The following is a 7,574-nucleotide window of genomic DNA, read 5'->3' on the forward strand; positions in this document are numbered from 1 at the left end:
CACATTATCAATGCTTTTAAAAAAAATACTTTATTTGTGATATTTATGTGATTTTTAGCATTTAGAAAACGTAATAAAATAAAATAATAATAAAACAAATATCATATCATCACTTAATGTCTAAAATAAACAAAAAGAACTAAAACACTAGACGAAATAAAAGTTTGCCGACAAAGACTAGTTGCCAAAAAGTTTAGGGATGAAAAACATAAATTTTAAAAAGTTTAAAGATGAAAAACATATTTTACTCAAGAATATTTTGAGCTGAGATGTGTGTAGTATTGTCATTAAGAATTTTGGGCTTTAAGTCACTTAAAATTTATTTGTAAAGAAAAAAACTATGTAATGAATCACTTAAAATTTATTTTAATAAGTGTTTTCCAGCATTATATAATAAATCACATGAAATTTATATAACGAATAACTTAAAATTATTTTAAGAATTTTGAGAAATTTTAAATTCTGAGAATTTCAAATACTTCAATTGAAATTTTTTTATTTTCAAAATTTTGTATTTGGATAAAAAAATTAAAATTGGGAGGGTGAAAGAAAATGAATGCAAAGAGAAGAGAAGATATGATTGATGTGCTTCCAAAGAGAAGAATATTGATGTGCAGGGGAATCGAGAAACAGTGACGTACACCACCACACCCGACTACAACATTTAGTCAACGATGCAAGGCATGGCTCAGGCCCTTCGCGCTAACGAGCACCTCCGTCGTGTGATGGGAAGCAACGACTGCTCGCCTGACTTGCGGATGTAATTCTATGTGACCCCTACGCTCGCACCTAATCAACGTTCCGTGAGCTCAAACAGTGTTTCTTTCTTGAAGAAGAGGATCATCGGCGTGAGAAAAGAGTCGTGAGTTTGAGAATGAAATTTCAGGTACTTTCAAGTAGAAGAGAGGATGAAAGTTATAAAGGAAATATGCAAATGTTTTGGAAAGTTCTTCTATCAAGAATAGAATTTCAATTTCTCACCTTTTAGAAGGAAATTAAAATTTCACATTTTTAGTTGTTTAAAATTGTTTTAAAATTCTAAAAATTTAAATTCTTCATAAAAAATCCAAACAATGAATTTTAGATTTAAGAAATTTAAATTCTCTAATAAGTTACTTTCCTCGGTTAAAATTTTCTATTCAAATGCACTTTAAGACTGTGTTTGGATGAGGCAATTTAAAATTCTAAAGAATTTTAAATGCTCCAATTTAAATTCTTTTATTTTTAAAATTTTGTGTTTGGATTCCTTTCAAATGCTCCAATTTCAAATCCTACTGTCGCCGATGTTAGTCGTTGTTTACGACTAACTTTTGTATAGAAAAGTTTTCCAAAATGTATATAAATCTCCCAATTTATGGTTCTTTTTGGTAGGATTGTAAATAAAATTACTTTGTTTTGATCTCTGCTCAGTAGAAGCCTCTTTACATGGAATTAATGTTAAATTCTCTTTAATTTCAGGCAAAAAGGTGTTATTTTGAAGAAGTGCCAAAGAAGTCATCGCGCTAAGCGAGCTCAATGTGCTTAGCGCGCATCAGCGGCTAAGCCCAACACCAGCGCGCTTAGTGAGTAAAGAGGAATCTAGAAAGGCATCTGCTATGCAAGCATGCGCTTAGCGTGTTATCAACTCACTAAGCGAGTTGTCTGTCACTTTCCGGGCTTAGCGCGAGATTGGCGCTAAGCTCAAATTCACTTACTCGCGCTAAGCGTGACATCGAGATCAGGAAGCCCTTTTTAAGCCTGATTTGCACAAAATTAAGGCAGGCAGGCAGAAGAACTTTTTATTACTCAAAGAGCCTAAAGGGTGAATAGGAGAGAATGCAAGAACAGAGCAAGGAGCCAAGTTCTCAACTTTTTTGGAGATTAGTGAGTTTTTAAGTGATTGTGAGATTCTTAGAGGTGGAGGAGACATCCTCACTCCTTTGTAAGCAAGCAATTTCTTACTTCTAAATTGCTTCTATCTATGCTTATTGTATGCATGTTTGAGCTTCCTTGCCATGAAAGGCTAAAACCCTCAATTGGGGATTCTTATTGAGTAGTTGATGTAAACTCCTTTTCATATCTAATTAAGGTTGTTTTATGTGTTCACTGCTTCTATCTATGCTTATTGTATGCATGTTTGTGCCTTGATCACTCATTTGTGTGTGTTGTTAGGGACTTTAGCATTGAGAAATGTATTATTTCCTTAGAACTTGATAGACCAGGGACTGAATAACTGCATTGCTAGGGATAGTGTGCAGGGTTTTACTTTTATTTTTGTCCTCAACATAGAACACAGAAACATCTTTAATTAGAAAACATCTTTAATTGCATCAACTTACTCAGTAGGAGGACCCAACGCCTTTAGATATCTGTGTTCACACTTACTTGTTCTCATTTATTGCTTTTACTTATGATAGAACATACTTTCACTTTAATTCACAACCAATAATTTTTGTTTACAAAATGTCTGATTATTGAACAAAACTTTACCAAATAAACAAGTTCCCTGAGTTCGATACTTGGATCATTCTATTTTAATTAAATACTTGGCGACTTGGTACACTTTCCAGTAGATTTCACATCCACAAAAATAAGTAGTACCCAAGAGCAAACAACCGACGACATCGAGCCGAAACCTCCACCAGAAAGTAACCTCTTTAGGAACCAGCGGTTGGTTGCGTCGCCTCTCATGCATTAGAATTTGTTTCCTTTCTCTACTAGAAATCGCCACATGTCATCGGCAGAGAAAATCGGGCGGCAGTGGTCTTTGGTGGAGAAGAGCATCGTCACGAATAAGTAGCCAACTTCGGCGTCGGCGGCCACAATGAAGTAGTCTGCGATGGTGGCGTTCTGGTCGCCAGATTTCTTCTTCAGCGCAGCATCCAGGTAGGTGAGGGCTTTTCTGGCGAGAATCCCGCGCATGCCGCCGCAATTGATGGCAAGAATGCATATCTTTCCGCGTTGGTTCTTGACTGTGGAGACGCAATCCACGGCGGCGATAGCCGCCAGAGTCTGAGATTCTGGCTTGGGGGATATTTGCTTAAGGAACCAGAGCTTTGAATCGTCGTAGCCGAAGAGAAACTTGCTTTCGAGAATTTGAAATTCACTCTCTTGAAGATAGAATTTGAAATTGTATTCTTTCAACTAACTAAAATCCCTTTTAAAATTCTAAAATTTTGAATTTCTTTTACTAAAATATCCAAACAATTACTTTTAATAAAAAAGAATTTAATTCTCTATAAAAAAATACATTACCTAGTTAAATTACTCTATCCAAACACGCTCTAAGTGTTTTCTCCCCCATGGATAAACCATTTCAACATGTTTTATTTATAAAAAAAAAATCTATGTACATCTACCTTGCTTTTGTCATCAAGAAACATGCATCACAATTATTCTTTATTTATTTATTTTAAAATTTGTTTTTATTTTGTACTATAATGTTATGTGTAAATGCTTTGAAATTGTCCATTTTTAAGGTATTATATCATACTCCATATAGTCCTTAATATAAGACACTTTAAACATAATCACACATGCCAATAAAAATAGTAAATTTTATTGATTTTTTAAAAATGTTACAAATGTACCAAGTTTGAAAGTATTATGTACCTTTATCAATAAAAAGCATAGATACTTGGAGTATTTAATTAATCAGGACAACTAGAGAAAAAAGTTGTTTCATAAAAATAGTAAAATGCCTTATAAACAAACCATCAATTCCTTCTAAATGATGTCTTTTATTAAGGACGAGAAGGAGTATGTCTGAAATCTTTGCTTTCCTATAATTGATCTTTTATTCTCACATGTTGTAGTAGGTCTAAGTTGAAGTCACTTTGAACTTTCCTTCATGTTTGAAAATTTGGGAACAAATAAGTTGTTTGGAGAGTGGTTTATTTCCTTGGAAAATAAAATAGGCCCTTACCTATAACACCGAGCCATATGCATCAGGAGTTGTACCAAGACTCCTACATTTGTTGTTGCTTTGTTACATATACTCTAGATTCAAGCATTTGTTGCTCACAATGTTTAGTGTTATTTTTTTCATCTTTGGAACTTGTATTCTTTAGTCATGGCTCATGCATTGATGCCGAAAACAGTCAAAATACCTTAAATAGGAAAGATATGCTTAAAATGATACCAAAGTTAAGGGTAAAGGTAACGAGCTAAAAATTGTAAACACAAATATCACTAAAAGGGAGGTTAAATTGTGATTTTTTAGAAATTTTAAAGCCTTTTTTCTAAAACAACTATGTTATTGTCTAATGATAAGACCTAAAAGAACAAGGATCAGACTTTCGCAAATAAGTTCAGATGATAGCCTTAGATTATATAAATCAAACATAGTTTTCTAAAAGCAAAAAAAAAAAAATTCAAACCCCAAATCAATTTAAAGCGCAAAAGAGAAAACAAGCAAGATAAGACACATGAAATTATACTAGTTCGTCTCAACCACCAAGACTACGTTCAATTCTTGGTAAACTATTAAGTTCCACTAACTTTAACAAGTTACAATTATTAATTACTGTCACTTCTGGCTCTAAAATTCAAGCTCTAAATCAAGTTTTCTACAACCAATATTCTTTTTCATATTAAGCCACTGTTGACTCCAATACAAATAAGAAGATTTGTTTGTTTGATTGCACAATGACTAACACTCAATCGTCCTACAGACGAATATATAATCTCAACACTTAGTCTTTTCTCTCAAGACATTCAAAGTGTTTTGAGGGTTATTATAAATATTACAAGAATTTATAGAAAGCTTTTTACATAAAAAATTTGAATATGAGTGCTTCAGTTGGTTCTTCATGTCTTTAAAGCTTTTGATATTTATAGGTCTTCTTCAATAAGTGTATGTTGTCTTTAAACAGATAGAATTTTTTCCTTAACTTACGTCTAAAGAATGTGGTTGTTGGAGCATTTAATGCTTGCATTAAATGCATGTACTTCTTCATGCAAAAAAAAAACCATTATTCTTAGCTATCATGTTGAACACTTCTATGGAAAACTATTTCCTTTTGCGCCAAAGTAGCTCTATACAGCACAACGCTTCTGTTGATGACAATTAATGATTTTCAGAACTTGTGATTCATTTATTCTTCACAGGATTTAACAAATCCTAGGAGAATGTCTTTGCAAAATAAATCTCAGACACATAGTATTAAATGAAGTCTTAAATGTCATCCTTTAATGGTGTATCAAATTATAACTTTAGCTTGCTATTTGAAACATTAGACGAAGATTCGTGAGATATGTTCTGATATCGCATAAGGCGTAACTTTTAACTTTTGTATTTGTTTGTATCTAATCAAAATAATTTATGGTCATAATTCATCTTAAGACACAAATATCTTTTGACTTGCAAAAATACATATGGTAAATACGACGTATGACCGAAGCATTGACAAGACTAACCTCTAACACAATCAAGTACTTAGTTTAGTCCTTTATTATCATCAAAATCATGAGATTTTTGTGGGGTTAGTCATCGTCCTTGTCTTTGGTTCTAACATCTCTAACTTTGTTCTCTCCGCTAAGAAATTGGATGGTTCTAATTATGTCATTTGGACTTCTAATATCTCGCCATGGATTAGTACTCAAGGGTACAAGAACCACTTCACCATCAATGTTGATTTTGCCACAACAAAAAATTGTTCCAAAAGGGAGAAGAGTGTGGCACACAAAATGGAAAATAACTCACCAGATACTTGTTCAAGTGGAAAAGGATTGAGGAACTGTGATCTTGAATGGATGGATAATCTTTGAACCTTAAGTACTAGGCTTCTATGAGCAATTCAAAAAAGTATAAGGAGAATTTGAGAGCAAGGGTTGCAATTTCAAAATAAGAAAACAAAGTTTGGGAGGCACCAAAGTGAGAGAATGAATGTGAAAATAAAGTATAGGTGTTTTAGGGTTTTTTGTGTCACCAACAAAAATTAAATTTCTCTCTCATAGCTCCTTGTATTCCTTACACCCCTTCGCCACCAAATGAGGGAATATGATTTCAATGTTTTTTTAAAATGATGTTCAATGCAAGGTGTTGGAAATTAATAAAAAAACAAACAGATTGTCAAATTAGTGAAAGTTATTTAATTAATTGAGTTTATTGTTTCTAATGATTCAATTAATATGCTAATAACATGGAAGGACTAGTTAGTCATTAAATACAGGTAAGGATTGGTCCAAGGTAATTTTCTTGTATAAAATAGTTTTTTGTAAAGTGCACATTTGATTTTAAAAAAATTATATTATTTTAATCCACAATCACAAAATGTTATTTATGACTAATAATGGATAAATTTATTTAAACTAAAAAATAATAATTTAGAACAAGTGTTTTGAAAAAATATTTTTTGATAAGTAAATATGATTTGAATATTTTTTAATAAATAAATTTAAACAAATTGACCCTTTATTGATAATAATTTAGCCCCCTGTCCCATAATAATTAGTGTTAAAAGAGAAAAAAATTTCCTAACCAAGTATAATTTTAATTTTTCAATCAGATATTAATTACTTTTTCAATCCATTTGACACTAACAAAAAATTACAAGTAATCTATGACACTTATACCCCTAATAAATATTAGTTTAATTTTTTTAATATAATATTAATAATAAATTCAATTTTCTAATATTTTTTTTATTTTTTTCATCTATTTATCTTAATATATGTAAAAAATCTAAAATAATGATTATTAAAAAAATCTAAAATATTTGATTGTCGGCTCAAAGCAAATATTGTGAAAGCATTTATTGTTTCACAGTACGGTCTAAGTTTCAATCTAATAAATTATTGAAACTTGCTTAGAAATTGACATAAAGTTCATTTAATTAAATTTTATGTTTTAAATGACAATTTCAATTATAACGGTGATCAAGGAAGTTAAACGTGAAATATTGAAAATCAAGGTATTAGACTACCCTCACAATTAGTAAAAAAATTGATCTTCTAATCATCTTAAATTATTTTTTAGTTTACCTTCTTTTATCGTTATTATATTAAAATTTAAAATATTTATTCGAAATCTAAAATATAATTTAGGATAAATTATACTTTTGATTTTTTATTTTATTTTTAATTTTGATTCTTTATTTTATTTTTAAGATTGATTTGATTTTGGATCTTTATCTTTTGAGTAATACTTTAGCTGCCGAAGCTTTTAAACCGAAATTTTAGTCTGATCCATATAAACTTGCCATCGATCAAGTCATTTAAGTATACTATATTAATTGATTTAACTTTTTAAAGCTTTTATCATTTCCCATAGTTATCCTTTCACTCACTTTGTCTTTAGACTTACAATAATACTTCTCACCAATGAGGTAATGGTTCAATTAGTTATTGATTTAATTTTTTTAAATAAGATTTTGGTTTCAAGTTTTTATGGATAAGAAAAGTTATTTAAAGGAAAAATTACATTAAAAATAATAATTTTTTAATAAAAATTAGTTATCAATAAAAAATATTGAAAAATACTTCACACTAATGTTAGGATATAAAAAATAATTCTTACTTCTAAATATGCCTGTTGCGGGAGAACCAAAATGGAGAGATGATGATAAAAAATGATAAAATTATAAATTTGGTCC

This window comes from Glycine soja, chromosome 12 (genome assembly GCF_004193775.1).
Source record: "Glycine soja cultivar W05 chromosome 12, ASM419377v2, whole genome shotgun sequence".
In the NCBI taxonomy this organism is placed as follows: Eukaryota; Viridiplantae; Streptophyta; class Magnoliopsida; order Fabales; family Fabaceae; genus Glycine; species Glycine soja.